At 37.3% G+C, this 20,923-nt stretch overlaps 1 protein-coding gene across 4 annotated transcripts in view; it reads left to right on the plus strand.

Moving 5' to 3' along the window:
* The window catches only part of LOC148824075 (RNA binding protein fox-1 homolog 3), a 430,118-nt gene that overhangs the window by 57,592 nt on the left and 351,603 nt on the right, over window positions 1–20,923 (plus strand). For 2 of the 4 annotated variants that reach the window (XM_088927040.1, XM_088927038.1), the window contains exon 2: window positions 14,977–15,022. The gene's annotated coding sequence lies outside the window, so the exon portion shown is untranslated. Of the gene's footprint in view, window positions 1–14,952; window positions 15,023–20,923 lie in introns of those variants that run through there. The other 2 variants (XM_088927041.1, XM_088927039.1) reach the window with 1 other exon arrangement.

The raw sequence follows: 20,923 nt of genomic DNA on the forward strand, positions 1-20,923 counted from the left end.
CCTTCACTGCTGTTAACCTCAGCTTTCAGTCCGCAGCCTCTCAATTCTCATTCAGCAGTACTAACCAGATAGCCGTAGTGTTATTTGTCAAACAGACAGAACTGTATCATCTCACCAGGCCTGTGTCTCTCTGATTATTGTTGACCAGCAAAATGCTTGACCTGCAAACTGCTGTGCTACAAGAGTAATCTACCTTGACATCTTTGTATCTAATGGCCCTTCCCGATCGATGGCTCAGCCACCTGTGGGCTAAGCAACTCATTTCTAATGCCTCTGATGGCTGCGATAATCTGGTATCTCAGATCACTCAGATGTCCTGAGTGGTTTGTAAAATTTTTGCAGATTTAATTAGTGACATGTAGATGGAACAGATAGGAGAGCAATGGGATTGAGTTCACCAGAAACTATACAGACCTTATCTTTCACAGTTGAAATGGAAGAACTGATTATGCTTGAGACAGTAATTATACAGATGACTAGGAGAAAATCATTTTAGTTGCCTTTATTTATTGATGTTATGGCTCACAGTGCCACCACTGAAGAAATGCTATAATTACAGTTATAATTACAATTACATGTCAAATTTTTACTGTAATAATAACAGCAACCGTAATTGTACAAATTGCAAGCATTTGTATATTGTTTTTTAACTGAAGGTACCAAAGTATCAATGTATTTCACATGTAAGAGGGGACATACTTCATCTGCACCTGAAGTCATTATGTACCAGCAGTCCCACTACACAACAGAGTGGAGAAAAACTGCTTCAACACTTTCATTACAGGGGAAGTTTAGGGAGGCCAGATTTTGCTACTCCAGAGTGGGCATTAACCAGGACACCAGAGTTAATGCCCCTCTTGGCAGAAATAATGCTATCTGATCTTTAATTACAGGACCTCAGATAAACATCTTAGAAGACAAAACCATCTATAGAACAGTGTCCCCTGTCACTATACTGGGGCATTGGTTTGAAATTTATGGTCTCAAGGGAAGACTGCTATTGGGTCACCAACATTACTTAAAGCAGCACCTGTTTCCTTAAAGGTCTCCCATACTGTGCAAGCACTGACCAAGCCTAGCCTTGCCTAGCGTCTGAGCTCTGACAAGATCAGGCTACAAGGTGGTAATGCTGCTGTTACACATTGGCTCCGGTTGGATGAATGCAAATAAAATTTGTCTGAAGGCTTGTGAACATCGGCACTCTCTAACTTGGCAAGCGTAAAGGAAAAGGCTAGGTCTCTGGAGATTTTAAACCCTGTTCAGACATATCTTAAAACAGAATAAATGCATCTCATCAGGTGCTAGATTTCAAGAGCACAGGTGCTTAGCGGTAAAGGTTCAATTTATTGACGTATTTCACAACCAGAGGAAAGAAATTCTGAAGACTTCTGAGGAAAGAAATGGTGAATCAGCTGCCTAGTTTCATATCCAAATAGGCACCCATGGGGAAATAGGTTGGCACTCACAGATATTGACACAGTGTGATATCATTAGCCTTTTTAGTTTTCTCCTTTGTAAAAATGAAAAGGGGCCTTTTCTTGATCTAAGAGAAATAATTTCCTGTGTTTCTCCCATTGGTTGTCAACCATTCTGAAAGCAGGTAAGGCTAGCAGGAGCAATGACACATGACTTTATGCCTGCATCTCACCTTAGAGAAACAGGAAAGACTGGACAAGGTCCATTCTGCATTGCATTCATTGTTCTTTTACTTCTTATAGTTCAGTCATAATAATAATATTTATGGTGGATCCTTTTAATAAATTTGATTTTATATCAGTGAAATGTAAAATACTAAAGGTACAAAGTAATTTAGAGTAGTACCAATTAAATTGAAGTTAATGCATTAATATAGTAATACTGTAATGTGAACATATTTCATTAATCAAACTGCAGGACTCTAATGTGTCGTTAAATCTAACTGAAATATTTGACAATGTAATACACGACACTGCATTTACAATGTAGAATCATACAAACAGGGAAACCATGGCTTTTAAGTAGCTGACAGAAGGTCATGAAAAATCCTGAAGCTTCCAGGCATCTGGTTCTCCACCAGGGAAAGAAGAGACAACTGACAAAGAAGACTGGAGAGGATGACATGAGGGATTTGAAATAACACTGCTCATAGTAAGGGGAGTAAACAGTAAGAACAAAGATTTTAAATCAAATCCGAGGAGAAATAGGTACAGTAGGCCGTGACAAGTTCATGGAAAAGGTGTTTCATGGGAAAGAAGTTCAAGTAGGTGGCTGCGTCAGCTTGCGCAGGAGACAACATTTCAGCCGAAACATTGTCTCTTTTCTTTTCAGCATGGAATAAACCCTTACCTGTTCCATTTCATGGGAAAACAGCTTGGGAAAGAATTGGTAAGCTAAGCTTAGGGATTCTAGGATGGGTTGGATGGCATTCTGATGCTGTTGCAAAGACCCAGCCATACTGGAGCAGTCTAAAGAGAACAAGGGTTGGAACAGGGAGCTGAATATAAAATATATTTACAAGTGGAAGTTTATAGGACCTTATCTTTGATTGTTTTCTGTTTAGTTCTTTGGAAATTAAATTTTCACCTCCTTACTTTAAATGATTTATAAGGCAGGACTGGTCATTAATGAGAGTCCCCTGTTCTCAGGGTTCAGATCTGTTCCTCGACTGCTCTATACAGTATATGGTGTTGGAACTCTGCTCAAGCAGTGTTCTGCCCTAAGACATGGTTGGTCTTAGGTTTTAGCCTGTAACTTAACATGACCATTTCTATAACCAATCACCTCAGAGCTTTCTTTTTTACCACAGTTTGAGCACAATCTGTCTCCAAACACCCCATCTTTCGTTATCTTTCAGAGGTCACTTTGGACCAAATGTGGTCAGTTCCTGACCTGACTCTTTGACACCTTATATTGATGTTGTTTTCGAAATGTCATTGACAGCTAAAAACCCATGACCGATTATTTAACAATAGGTGCTAGTAAGATTTTAAGGAAGACAGGGGCAAATCAAAAATGGTGAAGTAAACACAAACCTCTAGTGAATGTAGCGGTCAGTAAACTGATAAAGCATATGATACTTTTTGCTGTCAAACATTTTAAAACATTTTCAGATCCTGTGATGTGTTTTCAGATCTATTATGAAGGGCAAAACAGCATCTGTAAATACTCTTCTGAAGTTCTAATTCTGTAATAAATAATAGGATGTATCTAAAAGGAAGATTAAACTTTTAGCAAGTAGTGCTGTGTTTAATTCATAACCTAAAACAATAAAAATACATTATAAAGTCATATTAAGGAAACTTCAAAGCAGCTTGTGTAAGAAATGTGGAATCATTAAGCACTGACTAATAGCAATACTATATATACTTTATTTTTATAATAATTTGTAAAAGAGGCAGTGCATGACCAAAACCAAGATCGTGCAACTAACAATGAGAATTTCCCTAAACGACTGAATGTATTTGTATTTTGGTATGAATATGCTATTGCTCTTTACTTTAGACAAGTCAAGTGTAAATAAGAAATTAATTTTGGTATTTTGTAGCCACACCTTAGTTCCCCTATAGCACCTAGACCTAGTGATTAAAGGTTGTCTGTCCTTCAGAGTTCATGCAACAGTCTATTTCTCTTCGGCTGACTGTTCTCTACAGCTTCATTAGAAAATGACGCAACCCCCCATGAGCAAATAGGGACACCTGTCACTTTACATTTCACAAGAGGATGTTCACAGAGCAGCAGGGTAAATGACAAACAATTCATCCTTATTTATCTGGCACAATTGCTTTGAATTGTATTGTGGATCTAGAGGTGAATCCTTTTTAATGCGAAGCTGCACGTTAGAAGTCATTTTCAAGCTCAGGAGATTTACAAGCCAGGATATGATTAGTGTGGAGCTCAAAGGAAGCCTTTGAAAGTCGTTGGTGTGCTTGATGGAGCTTCTAGGGCACAGTGGAGAGAAACTCCTGAGAGCTGCAGTACTTCTCTTCTGCAGTACCTCCAGCATTTTCATAATAGTTTCAACGAACAGAAACAAAATGTTATGCCCATAGCACATCTTCTGAACAGCACGTCAGAAATGTCTTTGCTACAGGAGAACAGTACTAACCAAATGTGATACTTGTACATCACTTTCAGGAAATGGAAGGTTTATGAACTTGAGCCGAAAAACAAAACTCACATACCTGTAATAAGAACCTCACACGCAGAGTATAGTCCCATCATCGTCACAGCCTCCCAAATCTATTTTCTTTTTCTGCTCGTCTCACAACTGACCACAAATGTGTGGAGGAAAAGTGGTGCTTGGAATGGAATTGTCTTATCTTAGAATGTGTTCATTGCTTTCTACAGCTGTGTGCTACGTTAATAGATAAGCAGAGCTCATGGTTCACTACAACAGGATGATTTTAATCAAGTTAAAGCAATCCATGCAATTTAAAACAAAAGAGCTAATAGCAAACTTTCAGAGACACACGCCACACACTCACAGCCCACTCAGTTTTGATGGGGAGGAAGTGGAAACAGTCAAAAGCTTTAGGATTTTGGGAATTCACATTTCGAATGACCTAACCTGCACTGTCAACATGAACTCTATCTTGAAGAAGGCTCTGCAGTGTCTCTATTTCCTGAGGTGCCTCAAGCAATGGGGGATACCAGTATCCGTGTTGGTGAACTTCTATCACTGCACCATCAAGAGAATCCTCACCAATGGGATCACCGTGTGGTACGGCAACACCTCTTCTCGAGAGAGATAGGCACTGCAGAGAATGTTGAATGTGGCCCAGAAGATCATTGGCCGTAGTCTCACAGGAATTAAACAGCTCTATGAGGACCGCTGCCGTGGTAGAATTCTGGCTATCACAGAGGACATTCACCACCCCAGGCATGAGCTCTTCACCCCACTGATCTCAGGCAAGAGATACAAGAGCAAAAGTACACTTGCCACTAGATTCTTCAATAGCTTCTACCCACAAGCAGTGCGATTGGCAAAGACACTTGGCCATGCCCCTCGGACCACACCTACACCATCTACCTCATTATAATTTCTTATTTATTGCTCATCTGCAGTCATTGTTTACATGCCCGCATTGTTTAGATTCAAACTGTTAACTTGTTTACTTGTACATTGTCTACTGTTTGTTTGTATATTGTCTTGATGCACTGTCTGCACTTTGTGTTTTTACACTTTTTAACAATTGAGAGACTTTCTGTAAGTAAGACTTACATTGTACTGGTACAGTACATCTACCGGTTTATGCTTTATGGCAATAAAGTTCAAGTTCAAGTTAAAACTACATATCTAAAGAGAAATTCCATTGAAGAAGCAAGCAATTAGTACCACCTTTAATTTGTGAAAGCTTGTGAAGAGGTCAAGCCCCTTTTTATCATTTGGACTTCACTAGGAGTTTGCTTACAGCAGATACAGGAGAAGGTATCAAGGGTAAGAGCCCAAGCAAAAATTAGGACCCACCTTTGGTAAGACTGAATCTGCTATGTAGAAAACTGAAAATTGTGATCCGTATTTTATGCTGTATATACTGTATAATAAATGTGTGGGGAGAATCTTCCCCTTTTTCATAGACTGGTTTGGAAGGTGTTATTCAAGCTCCATACTGTAATTGATCAAACAATATCTATACTCTTCCTTTTTTTACATCTGCAGTGCTCCTGTCAAATGTCTGAGATACCTAGACAGTAGGAAGTGAGCAGCAAATCAAGGTTCAGTCAAGTTACTTTTTGCCACTCAATCCTGTGCACACAGCAGATGAGGAGCAGTGTAATACTATACCTGTGTCCTGGATATTTGAAGTGCAATCACACTGCTAGCAGAGACAGTTGATGAGGTTTTTATGATTGTTCAACAAGGCAAAACGGTTTGGATAAATTGTTTTAATAATAGGTTTTATTTAAACTATACAGATAAGATAAAAATTGAATATTTATGATGCTTTCCCTTTTTTTTGCATTGATCCCCCCCCCCATGTTATTTACAGTTGGAGATCGGTGAAACAGTACCAGCTTCTTTGTTAATTTCGTCTGCGTAATATTTTAATAAATCACGCCTGACAGCTTTTGGTTTGGTACATCGCTTACAGAACCCTGGAGGCTTTGGCGGGTGGTGTGATTGATATGCTGTGCTCCTGGGTCTCAAGGCTTACTCAGTATCCAAAGCAGAAATCATCTCAACTCCCGTGGGCTGCAGCTCCGGACGATGGTTCCCAGAACACCCAGCCAGACAGTACCACTCCCTCCTAGGGCTCAAGGCCAGGAGAAGACACTGGCATCAGCAAAAAACTTAAGATCCATCTTCTTCAGTGCAGCACACTATATCAAAATGAAGAACGGAGATGCTGAAATGTTTATTACAGGCTATTTTGTGGTTGTGTGATGAATTGACCTACAGCATACAGTACAAACGTCCTTACCTGCACTATAGATATTGTAATTCAGTTTTGGAAGTTTTGGAGGAGATATAGGAGTAATACTCACTCTGCAGAAGAGCTACCAGGTTCTTCTGCTCTACGGTGTGCTCCACAGCCACGTAGCATTTAAGGTTCTTGTTTAGAAAAAGAGAAATCTCTCAAATTTGCTGCAAACATTTTTGGACTCGCTGATTTGAAACCTTTTAAAGCTCAAAAGATACACTTCTCCACATAAACATGCCATGTATAATGTTTACTTATGATTATCAGTTAAGGCATAAAAGTGCAAATGACTGTAGTTTATTCCAATTACAAACCTATCATGCTTAATTAATGAAACTCACCCATGTGAATCGCTGCTCATATGACTTTTACTCACACAGCATGAGACCCAAGTTATGCAGTGTATGCGAGCTGAAGTACATGTATATTTCCCTCTTCAGTCATCCTTAAGGACTGAGATCTTGCTGTCTGGCTTGACATGTCCTTGCAATTGTCTTAATGATGTAAAGGCATTGTTTCTTTCAAAGAGGGATTACGTCAACAAGTATTATTTACTTTTTTGCTAAAATTAAAAACATGGAGCAAATCTCTTAATTACATTATATTTTTCATAATCAGAAAATGTAGGGAATTAGATAAGGGTGCAGGTCTGCGTTCCGGAGAAAACAAAACACCCATAGATAATACAAGAAGGCATTTATTCTACTTAATGTGTGAAAGCCATATTCTTTGGAGATTTTTTTTCTCTGTAGTCAATACTGTTCAAAATTCAAGGAAAACACACAGCTGAATAAAAAAAAACTGGGAAAGAATATAATCGAAATTGTTAAAATTGTGAAAAAGTGAAGATGATAAGTAAAAAAATGTTTGAATAGCTAAATGGTGTGACTATGAATGCATAAATACAAGCATACATTGAGAAAAAATCATTTATTAAAAACTAATTAAGTTAAGTGATGGTACAGTAGAATTGTCCACTCAAAGTCTTAAAGATCTATATTTTGCATTTGAAAAGGGAATAAGCACTACAAGGAAGTAATGTCTTACTTCAAAGCCTAAAATTTGAAAAATGTTTGTTAATTATAAGAAATGCTGTAATATAAAAAAAAATTGTAAACATGAAGTGGCTTTATTGCATACAACAAAACTTGATTGTAAATCCTGGGCATTTAGTTATGTGAATACAAGGATGCCGGTGAATTTATATTTGCAATCATTATTACATTTTTTAAAAATAGCTTTAATTTTTCAAAGCACTTGAGTCAACACTGGCTGTGCAATCTACAGTTTCTAATTGCACATTTTTTTATTTTCAGTGTCTTTTGCTTCTTAATCTTAGAGCATGGCAGTAAGAAGAAATTAAGGTGTAGAGGAACAAGGCATGCTTCCAATTAGCAGAGACTTTTGTAATAAGAACAGCTGAAATGCAGATGGAGTGAACACAGTTGCCTCAGCAGGTATTTTTGTATCGAAGCAGCAGCTGTGAGATGCCCATGCACTGTGTGACAGGAACACCTGTCTGAGTGCATTTAGGAGGAAAGGTAGACTGACCTATAAATAACCTCATGTACCCACATCTTCATTAACTTCATTAAAGTTGATGTCTTATTCAAAAATATTCCATTTACACTGCATAAAACTTTTACTGAGTTTCCCTTGCTTATGTATTCATTCATTCAAATTTTTTGAATTTTCACTATTGTACTGTATATAAGATGATACCTTTTCCACTGACTGGATCCTTCATCTTGAGCTCTTACTTCAGAAAGAAATTGACTTATTTTTGGGCTTTTTTTATACCCTTCATAAGAAAGTAATCACAAAACCTGGAATTCTAAAAGATGGATGAGGTGTTTTCCCTCTGGGAGAAACACTGGAGTGTAGTTACATACTTCAGCGATGGCTTTCTTCTAACTTTTTAACAGCCTTGGCCATCATTTGTATGCTACAGACAGAGGATGTATGATAACAAGTACCAGATTAAGATTACCACCTATTTTTGACAAAGCAGTGACTACTCTGTTACGAGTGGAGAGCTGTGGGTGGGTGAAATGAAGCAAAAAGTCCAAAGTTCTCATTGGCGTTATGCTCTGTAAAACGTTTGATATACTTTGTACTTGGAAGTTGGCAGATACACTGTAAAATTAATAAGCTCAGCTTGCATATAGCTGTTAGAAATTGCTTTACTAATGGGGTCCAATTCACAGATAATTTGTGAATATTCTCTGTACATATACAGATGAAGTGCCAAAATATGAATTCCACACATTCCTCACATCTGTAGATGGCATTTACAGAAATCTCTTAATCTAATAACATTTATTGTTATTGTTTTATCATCTATCAAAATATTCAATTTTTAGTAGTAGATCATATACCTGTTATTAAATGAAAGCGTGAGGAGGAGATATAGCCTTTTCATGTATTTTAAAGTACATATATGAAGTATCGGAAGCATGTTTTTTGTTGTGGTCGCCTTTCCCTTCATCTCTTAGAGGGTTATATGGTGGTTTAACAATTGTGCACCAGCTTTTCACTAGTGCCACGTGTTATATACTGGGAAGTTTCTGCTTCATGAATATGTATGATTATATAAGCTCTTTGTCCTTCAACAATTAGTATTCAAAGCAGGTTGCATTGGGTTAACATTAATGCTCTCCACTTTGTTCTTTGCATCCAAACTCTTATTACTAAGGTTTCATTGGCACAGAGAATTTGTGATATTTAATCACTTCTTAGAACTATAATCTTGGAAAATATCTAGTGCGTTTTCTTAATGTGAATTTTAACCCCAGAGATCTCTTGTAGGTTCATCCCACATAGCACGAGTTCTTTGATAAAGGATGAGGATTCAGGATGAGAAGTAGACTGAGATTTATAGCCTTTACTTTTGAAGTAGTAGTAGTAGTAGTAGTAGTAGTAGTAGTAGTAGTAGTAGTAGTAATAATAGCTTTCATTCTTACAATAACAAATAGACCATGAGATCTTTCTGGTTTTAAAGGCAGCTTAAGAAAGGCTTCCTTCATTCACTTGGTATTCATCACATATTCATTGCACTGGAGTTGCAGTAATGAATTGTGACCACATGGAATGGAGATTTGTCTATAGAAGTCCCGCCTGGGGGGTCACAATCCACTAGTGTCCACTGGGATCAACTCATGTACGTTAAGCATTTTTTCGCTGTGATGCTGTGGTAAATTGAGCAGCTTTAGGACCAATGATATAAAGTCATGTTCATTGATACAGAAGAGGTTACTATGACACAATAACACTTTTTTTTACAAAATAAATCTTTCAAAGTGCTGTATTATTTCACGTTTCCACTGTTTGTTGGTCTACATTTCACAACCAAAGAACTATAACACTTTTTATGACTTTCTCACATAGAGAGGTCTGTGGAAAGGTCAGATGAATTGGATTAGGAATTGTGTTTCCTTATACTCACACAGTATACTATTCACTATTAGCAGTAAATGAGTGACCTGTGAAGAAAGTTAATGCCTCACTCTTGACAATTATTTGTTGTTTGTGACATGTTAGTCCATCCACTTAAAATCTGTCCTGAAGTGTCCATATCTCATTGTCCCTTACATTGCAATGTTTAGAAAGAGAAGTGTGTTGGAGGGCATGCATTATAGCAACATCTTTACATCTTTAATTGCACAATTATGTACTGTATGATGCTTATGGTGTGTTGAAATCTCAGAATGATTATGCCTGATCTGAGAGACACCAGGATTTAGAATGAACCAAACTGTATAAGCACACAATCTGCTTCTGGGTAAAGGCATTTTAACTAGCAGAGAGAAAGATGCATGGAAATTGAATTTGTGTTGTGGGAAAAGTCTAGCTGATCTGGTCTGAGACCCATAGACGCTGGGCATCTCATTGCCATGCAGAAAGATTTAAATGCACTCATAAAAGGGCACCTTAAGAAAATGCATGGGTTGAGAATGACAAACAAATAACAAAGGAATCAACATGTTTTCTCATAAGATTGAATTTGATTAACTTTGTGAAATGTCCAGAAGCAATGGATTTAATTCTTGAAGACCTCGAGACCTGTGCTGAGGTTATTTACAGCCACTGCAGAGTGTAGAGCTTCTTGCAAATTGTGGCCTGCAAAAGCAGGGGTTAGAGTTCAGAGCTCACTGCTGCTCTAGGCATTATACTGTACATGTTCTCACATTTCCTGAGACCTTCCACATCCACCTTGCAGATTTGTGCAGCTCTTGATTGAGTTTGGATCAGTTTCCATGGAAACCAGGTCCAGATGCTATACCCAGAAACTGTCCCCATGTGTTTCTTTTTCCTGAGAATTAGAATGTATTTAATTGCTTAAAATTAAGTCAAAGAAAAAAAAATGCAGGTCCTATTGTATAAAGTCAGTTTTAGAAGCTATTTCTGATGAAAGACCATCTGTCAACCCTCTGTTTTTATTTTTCTTTCCAATTTCTTTTTTTCTAATCCTGATTCTTCTGTTGCACCACACTGTTCCAGCACGTTGTGCTTTGACTCATGGAAATTAGGCTGTCTTAATTAATAACAATGCTTCCACCTAACTAATCTCACCACGTTGTAAAGCCTGTCCTTCCCATTAACAGGGACATGCATTATCCCCTGATCAAATTAAAGTTATTTAATTTTCCCTGGGCCGCAATGGATTACAAAAAATGGAAAAAAATACTTGAGGGGGATGTTTTGGAATGTGTTTACAGCTGGGGAAAAATATTTTAAAAGATAAAGGAGAACTTCCTGGAATACCTATACAAAAGATATATCTGCAAACATACTGTACAATTTGGCTCTTTTAAAAATTACAGAATATTTCCACTAGCTACACTTGGAGAAGTTGCTTTTGGAAAGTTCAAAACACAAGCTAAAAATGGTTACTTTATGAAGATAGCTACTGTATTTTGCTTTACTAGTACCCAACATCCTTTGCTTCACACCCTCCCGTCAATCCTATCACAGCCCTTAAGGCAGCTCTTTGGCTCATTTGACCTAGTGGAGAGGTTCCATTAGCCTCATCTTCATAGCCAGGCTTCTGTTCCCTCAGCAAGTCACTGATAAATTTGTATTTAATTACCCCTCACTAAGGAAAAAAGGGTTTGTTTGAAGCTACAGTAGTAACAAAATGAATAGCTTTTATTTTGGACATGAGGTGCCTAGCTGTTTCCCTTGCAGTTGTTCAAATCTGTTTTCATCTTTAGTTGAGCCATTGCAATCAGGTACACCACACGGAGGCATAAAGTGTGGTCTCCTGACTATTTAGCATTGAAGCAAAGGACCGGCTATAAATATGTACCATATTTGAAACAGCAGCAAAGTGCATGGCTCAGTGGTGTGCGCTTGTGGGTCAGGCTTGTTTGGAATGTCTCCTGCCAAGGTGCTTCAGATTGGGGATATGAACTGCTGGCCTGCTGTGTGGGCACAGACTGTGATTTCTCAGACTCTGATGAATGGTGGCACTGATGGGTCATTTGTCCCAGTGATGGAGTTAGTTGTTGCCCTTTGGGAGGAAGAAGAAAATAAAGAAAGTAACAGAAAAGTGTGATGGATCACCGAACAGTAACAAAATAAGTGGCTGTGGATCTGAAGTGGCCTCTTTGGCTTTCACTGTACTGACCCACTCTAATTGGATGCATTTCAGCATGGAGGAATGTGTCATAAACATATTTAAGTCCAATTGAAAGCATACCAGTAGCCAGTGCTGTATACAGTCTTGGTTGGATTGTTAGGGGGATTATAGATGAGGAGAAAGAGGAAGCTGGGATTTGTTGTTGAGATTTGAAAAATATGGCAGGGAAATAAAGTTACTAAATTCTTCTCTGCTCTTTTTAACTTGAATTCTGATGTTTCATAATCACATGTAGTGGAGTATATAAAGTGCCGAGAGGGACCTGCTTTTTAACAATTTAAAATTGCTTCATTTTATTAATTTTATACAGTATATTTCACTTAGTAAATAAGTAAAAGACAAGCATTTTGACAGTCTTAATTTTAAGGACCATGTAAAGTTTCTAAACATGTTTGAGAGAAAAATGTCCTTGAAACGTAGATTATGAGGGGAATAGAATTCTTTTAGAAAACATGCCTGCTGAATAAAAACTGTTCCCTGCACTTAATTGCTGTGTAGTACTGTTTTCCATGCATACTGTAGCTTTATGAATCACCATTCTTTGTTATTGAAGTTCGTGTTTATTTTCGAACTCCAGTAATCACATGGATATGAGAGGCTGCTTTCTCCACATCATTAATTATATCATTATTGCCTTGACTATCCCATATTCTACTATGTACAGTAGTAAGGTCCTTTAGCTGAACCTAGCTCCTCTTAGAATCTTTTGCTATCTACTTCTTTTGTAAAGCAGGCTCCTGTTTAGAAGAGGAAAAGTTGTAGCATGGTGAGTGGGCTCAAAGATAGGATGATCATGTTTATATTCAAGTGAGTTCAGGTTAGAACTGGATTTCAACCATTTTATGGGGGACAAATTGACACCTGATCTTATAATACTAGCACAAATCTAGTATTGGAAAGCACAACTCCATAGCATTGCATTCTGGACTTCACCAATCCATTTCAGTCTGAACAGCTTGTGTGTTTTAGCACATGCTTGTAGCACTCATTTCTTCTCTCAGGAGTGATCATAAGCAAATATTTATTCAGCATATACTGTTTATATTGGAGCAAAAATAGGTGATTTATTTAAAGAGGGGGAAATTCTCAATTGTATCATATGATTTTTTTATACAAAGATCTTTACATTTACACATAGATTTTCACATTCATGTGGGTTGTTAAGGAATTTCGTGCCACATGAAAAAGATACAGTATGCCTAATGCATCATGGGGGGCCTCTTGTGGCTGATGGGAAACTCGCACCAGACCTGTGTCTGTAGACTTCTTGTTGTGGTCTTTTTAAGGCTCACATATATTTTGCTGGGATCGTTTTTTCGCATCTACAGTAGTGGTGCAGTGACCTGCCTTCGAATATTCAGAAAAAGGCCTTTGGTCAAATGGGTCTGGATCATATTATCAGCAGATATTACAAAGCAGATCTTCTCCTTTTCTGCTTAAAATAGAAATATAACCTAGTTTGCAAAGCATGTAATGTAGTTACTCATGAAAACTGCAGCTGATTTGTGTTGGATTCTCAGTGGTTTTAATTTGTGACACTGTGGCCCTATTGCTTTTTCTGAGAGACTATTCAGTGCACTAGATAATTAACATTACTTCCCTCATTAGATTGTTAACAGGAAAGTGTTGTGAAAACTGTGTCCACAGTATAATGGTGAAGTATTGGGTATGTTAAGGTAATAATGGCAGGCTATTCCTGTTAGGTAATAAATATAATTAGCATAATTTAAAATTAGAGGAACAGCATCAGGTGCTACGCCTCTGCCCAAGTTTGTGGGAGCCACCTGGTTAATGCAGTTTTAAACATCCACACTGGTTTTAAATGGAAGTTAAGTAATGAATTAGTTGATGTGTCGATGTTGATGAGATGAAAATTACAAGAGGTGTGGGACAACGGCATATTTGTACCGTAATATTTTTTCATGACACTACTCAAAAGGCTGTACTTGAATGAATCTACTGTACCTTGCCTCCTATTTTCACAAAAGGTGTGTAATCTAGTCTGCCAAGGCTCTGTATATTTTTGAAACTGCTCCCGTGAATGTGGTCAAGGCAATCTCTACTCAAAGCATCCCTTTATTGAAAGAAACAGAAGAAAAGTTATTCTGTAAAGTAGTGCTCAGCGTCCTGTGAGCACTGATAAGGGAAGGAGGAATTTCATTGCTTTCTTCTGCATGACAGGTCTGTCAAAAGCGCAGCCAGGATAGATGCGTTCAGAAGCAATTTGTTGATCAACAGATTGTTCGCATTGATGATATAGAGCCGAAACACTTGATTCTGACACGGATTGGGGGATCGGAGATGAAATAATCTGATGGAGCAGCTGACATGACAGAAGCCACATTAATAGCGGCATATGCCTAGGAAAGAAAAAAATGCTCAGTACCAGCCAGCAAGTGGAAAGGAAAAAAATGAAACTGCCAGCAATTACTTCAATGCCAGTGGGACAGCTCCTGCTCATTTACAGCATTACAACATTAGACACATTTTATGAAGGGGTTTAGGGAGGGGGAGTAGATGTAGAAGGTGGCATTTAATTCCCCCCTGAGACCACTAATGCAAGGTATCTCTGCTTCATGATAATAATTATTAGTGTATATATATTATACATATATCTCTCTATTAACTAGGGACTTGTGAAATCTCTTTGTCTGGTCAGAAAAAAAAGGATTTAGAAAATTGGTTGAGATAAGAATGTAGGGAGTAGTGTTTAAACAAAAGCCTTTCAGATATGAACACACACTCTCCTGCTCTTTAGGTCTCTTTTTTTATTCCTTAAGACAGCCCACCCCTTATTTTTTTTTCTATTTTTCCTTGGCGTGTCTTCTTTTTCAGATGGTATTTATTTGTTCTCAATTTGTACAACCGTTGGTCGACTTCACCCCCCCCCCCCCCTTCTTCCTCGCTCACTACGGAGTTTTGTCTTGTGTGCAGGTTCCGTGGAGAGGACCACCGCGGCGACCGCCTGGATTATCCTACTGTGAGTATTGTTATGCTAATTTCTTCCTTGTTTTTACACAGTTTTTTTTTGTAAATCTGTTATATTTTCCCTGCTGGTGCGCGGAACAAGACGTGGCACAACACAACAAAGAGCTGGAGGTTCTTGTGCGGTTGTCAGGGTTAGAGGTGTTTTGTGTAGGGTGCTCGTGTTGCCGGGGGTGGAGGAAGGGAGGGGAAGGGAGTCATAGAAGTGTTTTGGTTTTTTGTTTTGACCAACTAGTGCACTTGCAGCTGGTGCAAGTGGCTGAAAGTTTCGGCGTGTGTACAAGATATCCAAAAACTCCAGGAGTTTTCAATAGTCTCTTAGGGTTTTTCTTTTCTGCTCCTTTTTACTTTAGTCTTCCCCCTTTTTCTTTTCCTTTTTGTATGTGGCATGCTCTTGTTCTGTTAAAACCTTTTTAACACATGATTTCAAATTTTATATTTTCAAGTGTGGAAAGGAATGAGAGATTGTGTTCAGCTTTATTTAACCAAGCCTGAGGAAATGTTTCTTTCATAATATGGTAACAATGAATGAAGTGCCATACGTGCATATGAGCTGTCTTTTCACAGAGTCTTAAAAGTATCTTTTCTAGTCTCATCAGTGTTGTACTTCAGTGTTTTAAAGGCAGGTAAACACTGGTGGACTCTTGTGAATAAGGTACTGTATATTGTGAAATTGTTCTCTACAGTACCATGACAGCCATTAAGATTGCTTTTACAAATGTGGCTCATTGAAAATTTGGAGGGAGCATCTCCAGAGATGTCTCTCTGGTTTGTATCTCGTCGATGATGTTTGTTCATACTGTAACCTCACAGTGCTCATGGCATTGATCCCTGCCAACTTGTAATCAGAAAAACACCTGTAATTATTAGCTTGTTATGTAACTAAACAGCATGGGTGGGTGTAAATAATTGTATCAGAGCATCTGAATCACTTTCAAATTGGAGTTTAGCTCCTGTGTCAAAAGCATCTTTAATGCCAGTCCTCATTTTGGAAACCTTATATCAAGAACTGTTTTTTTTTCATGATAGTGGAGCTGCGTCTGATTCTTCAGCACAATGGAAATTTAACGTCTGCTAATGAGCACTATATGTGTGATATAAATGTTCAGAATTACAGAAACTTAGGAAGCTGTTCTGTACAGATAATGAAGCACTTTAGAAACTCAGCGTGTATTTTCACACATAGTTATTAATCATACATGTACAACATTTATCAATTAATCTGAGTATGATGTTACAATGGAATGGAACGTGCTCGTGTCCTGTTTTTTCACTCTTCATTCAATTCTGATTGTGAAATGACAAGAAACTGACCATACGAAATGTACTGTATGTTTGTGAGTTTTCACCTGCAAAGTTGTTGTTTTGCACACTAAAACTACACACAGGTTTGCCTGTTCTGTGAACTCTGCCGCTGAGTGAGAGATGAAATGGGGTCCAGAAATGTCATGTGCAGAAATTGTGAAAAATTATTTTCATAGGACAATCGGAGTGCATCTACTGTATCCACCATCAACAGACTTCAAACATACTGACTGGAAAAAACACCTGATCAACCTAACTTCGATCGTTTATGTGTAACTTCCCAGGAGTGACCATTGTAGAGGATACCCTTTAGTAATGAAACATCTAAATCTGCAAACAAAATTGGACATCTATTAGAATAGGTCTATTGGGCATCAGACCTATTAATCTGGTTGCAGTCATCATGCCAGTGGTGTTAACTAATACATGGCCACCCCCTCAATATGGTAACATCATGACAGAGCATCACTGGGCTCCACAAATGCAATCAGTGGCCATTTAGTTAATCTCATTTGGTTACTACAGTAGTAGCTAATGTCAGCTTCTGAAACATGACTATGTAGCTAATTCCTGTTGTAAGTATTAGATATATTATTTTCCATTTGGATGAAGCCCCACCAGATATCAGCAAATGGTGCTGTTTTGTGATGATGTCAGTTCTTTCTCTCATTTGTTAATGGTAGGAACTGTTTTTACAGGACAACCACAAAAGTTAAGGTGGAACGTACAGTAAATGAAGGACAAACATCACGCAGTGGGCCAGCTTTGTATTTGTGCACATTATCTCTGGATTTTAACTGAATGAAGCACCTTCTGTACAAGGCATGCATATCAATGTCACCTACTAATGATCTGGCTATTGCTTCACAGAGCAAATCAGTTGGTCTACGTGGCAATGTTTGTGCCAGTCTATGTAATGCCACGCTGTGCTTGTGTTCAAGCTGCAGGTGAAAATATCGGGGGCATGTAGGAGGTGCTCCAAATTTGAATTCCCCCTGCCATCCACGTCATACACAGTTTTGAACGCTGAGAATAAAACCAGACCTAGAACTACAGTATATCCCACCAAGTTCTTATTTTCAATCCCAAGTTGCCTTTGTAAATTGGTTCTTGTGCTCATTTCGAGAGCAAAGATGTAAATGATGTCTGCATTGATGGCTCGTTGAGGAGGTTAAGGTTGTAATATATGGATTCTGGTCTTTTTGAGCTTATTTTGTGAATGATAGTCATCTACTTTATCCCACAGATAATACCCCTAATCAACACACATATGCTGTATTCCTAGAATGCTGTGTTGTTTACACCTAGATCTGGAATAATTTAATAGATTTAGCACCTGGTGCAGAGAGAGGGCTCAAGCCAGAGCACATGCAGATAACGAAGGTCTGAAAACTACGAGCAAATGAGCTCTGCAGTAGTGTAGTGAGCTAAAAATATTGTCGAGGTTATTAGATCAAAGACAAGCAAGGAAAACAACTAATTGCCAGTACTGATACTGAGATATAATTATAATAACCATACTTATAATTATAAATAATGGATTTTGTATATTTAGAGAACAGTTTTTTTCCCCATCATGCTCTCATTCATGCATTAATGATTGCAACAAAAAATTCTTCTGTTTCTATTCTTTGATTTGTGTAAATTTTAAATTTACACATTAAAGTTGAGATACATGCTACTTTCCATTTTTTTATTTAGCCTTGATGACTTGGCTTCTCAAATTCAAGTAATGAAATGAGATTAATATTTTTAATGTTCATCGTGTGTTTTTTTCTTTAATTCTTTAATTGGCCAAGAGCAGAAGAATGCTTTTTCAAATGCTTTAAAAAACAACTAGACTCTGTTGGCTTTACTTAAAATATTGCATTTGAACATTGTTTGGTAGTTTTGAATAAAATGATCCAATCTATAAATGCACAAGAGTTTACCTAACTTGTACCCTATGAGTCTTTGTATCTGTCACTTTATGCTCTGTACATGCTTCCACAGTGAAGTGGTGATTTATTAAACCTGTGTGGTGTCACTTGTGGCTTTGGTCTATACATGTACTGTAAGATCCCTGGAGTATTAGTGTTCTGAAGTATCCTTCATGAACCCTGCTCAGGAAGTGTTTTTCTGAAATGTTTTAAAACTCAAGCTAATTCTATTCTTCTGTACATCTCGCCAGAGTTTGTACACACTATCCTCTTCACTCGGCATGTTTGCGTTTAAAAGGCAGACCAGAATAAAGGAAGACTTTATCAGGGCTTCCCTGATGGTCATGTAAAACAAGAGCATGATTTTAAATTTGATACAGTACCTTGTTAGCTGATGGACTATAATTTCTTGTAGATCTCTCTTTGAACTATACAGTACATCAATAAAAACACATACTGTAGATAAGTCATAACTTTTCAATAAATACTCCAGCTTGTACATGCTGTAAATTAAATAGAGAGCTAAAAAAAGAACAATGCATCATTACATTTTAAAAATGAAGCCACTCCAACTCCAACAATTCTGAACAATCATACTGTAGCAGTAACTGATTATATACAGTACAATAAAATCAATATGCACTATACTATGTCGTATCCCTATTGCTGCATTTAGTTAACTTGTATGTATTTTATTGGTATGGTAATTAAGAGCTGTGCTGAAGATTTTTTGTTTACGTCTTAATATACAGTACACTGTACATCTGTACAAAGTCTATAAAAGGCTGAATAATCAAAGCATTAGGTTTTGATCTTAAAGACACTCGAAAAAATATTCCTTTTGAGATTTTTTTCTCCTTTTTATCAAGACTAAATATTTCTTTTTAATGAATATGTGAAATGAAAAGTCTTCATCTGGGTTGGCTGTTAGGACAGTAGAATTTATTGAAGAAAGGTCTTTTTTAACCAGAGGCTAGGAAAACTACAGAATCTAAAGTACCTTTTGAAATGGACCCCCTTTGTAGTTTGTATTGAAATTTGCAATGTAATAGCCTTTTGGGGTTACTTTTTGTAAGACCTAATTATTATTATGGAACAAGTAATAGGTTTATTCCATGCTGAAAAAAAGAAGAAAAAAAACACAACATTTCGGCCATGTTTTCTTTCTTGTTTTTTTCAGCATGAAATAAACTTATTACTTGTTCCTTTGTAGCCTACGCATGCTGACACAGCTACCCACCTGAACTACTGATTATTATTATTATTATTATTATTATTATTATTATTATTATTTAAATGAAAGGTGTAAAGTTAATAATATTTTCCATGTTGCATGGGTGGTTTCTTCACCACCTCTGAGGCTTTCCTTTTAAAGGACTGATCACTGATCCTTTTTATGCACATGGGACAATCTGAAAATGTCATTTGTTACAGCATAGACAAAATGACTTGGCACTATGGAGAAAATGCTCAGCACATGAAAAACTTTATTGGCACCATAAACATACAGATTGATCTGCTACACACAATAATCGTGTTTAATTTAAACAATAATAAATGTTTACCTTTCTATCAAAACTTTTTGAATATAAATTTACTCTGATGGTAATTTTATAGTTTCACTGACTAGAAAATAAATATGCAAAGCACATTTTGAAATCTCGAAGCCAGGTATTATCTTAGCTAAGACAACATATAAAGCAAAAAAAAATGTGACTGATGTTCACTATCAAAGTACATTTCTCTTTCTTTCTGGTCAGTGAGCATGTGAATATTTGTTGACATTCCCTTGCCTTGTTTATAGTGGATGATGGGCCGCCTGTGAGAGTGATCAATAAAGTTAGCCAAGATAAATGAGAAACATTCTAACAATTATAGATGATTAGGTTACCTTCTACCAATCAAGGCTATGAAATCCCTGGTGTTTGTGAGGCTACATCCGCAGCATGAAAGTTGGACATGGAGATCTGAAAGGAATAACAATATACCTAGTGGGTGCAAGCAGTTACAGTAATAGCAATATAAATAGCAAACTGTTAACCTAGCAGAAGACAGTATGCACTAAGAGTAGTTAACTATAATTAGATGTGTAAAGGAGAAGAATGTCCGTAAATGCCAGTAGCTGAATAAAATCTATATTAAAGCTATATTCAAGCAATAAAATCTCAAATTCCCCTTGGGGAATTAGCTGGGATCATAGGAAAATACATACAGATAGACAGACCATCCTTTTCCACTACTGTTACTAAATCTGGGGGAATATTCATTAATCAATTTAAAATTTTGTGTTCATATTTTGCTTGTGTTACACTAATCAGGTGTCTAGATGTATTTGTGAGATTGTTTTCTTTTACTAGACAGAGATGCTTGTCTCGTTTGCTTTCAATGAAAGTTATTTTTGAAGCTACTTTGTTTTTTTCCAGGGTTAGGAAACATCTTAAATTGCTAAGTACTACAGAGTATTTTATTTCATTTTTGGAGGTTGTACTGTGAACAGGTGGTAGGATTCAATGAGATGATTTTGTTGTTTTTCAAACATATTCCACCATACACATACAGTAGTGTATTAAGTTACCTTCTATTGATCTGGAACATGAAAGTCGTGCATCCGGTATGCAGTTTTTTTCCCCAACAGTGTTTTCATTTTGCTTTTCCTAATTTCCACAGTTTAT

Source organism: Atractosteus spatula, chromosome 11 (genome assembly GCF_055471065.1).
Source record: "Atractosteus spatula isolate fAtrSpa1 chromosome 11, fAtrSpa1.hap1, whole genome shotgun sequence".
Classification (NCBI taxonomy): Eukaryota; Metazoa; Chordata; class Actinopteri; order Semionotiformes; family Lepisosteidae; genus Atractosteus; species Atractosteus spatula.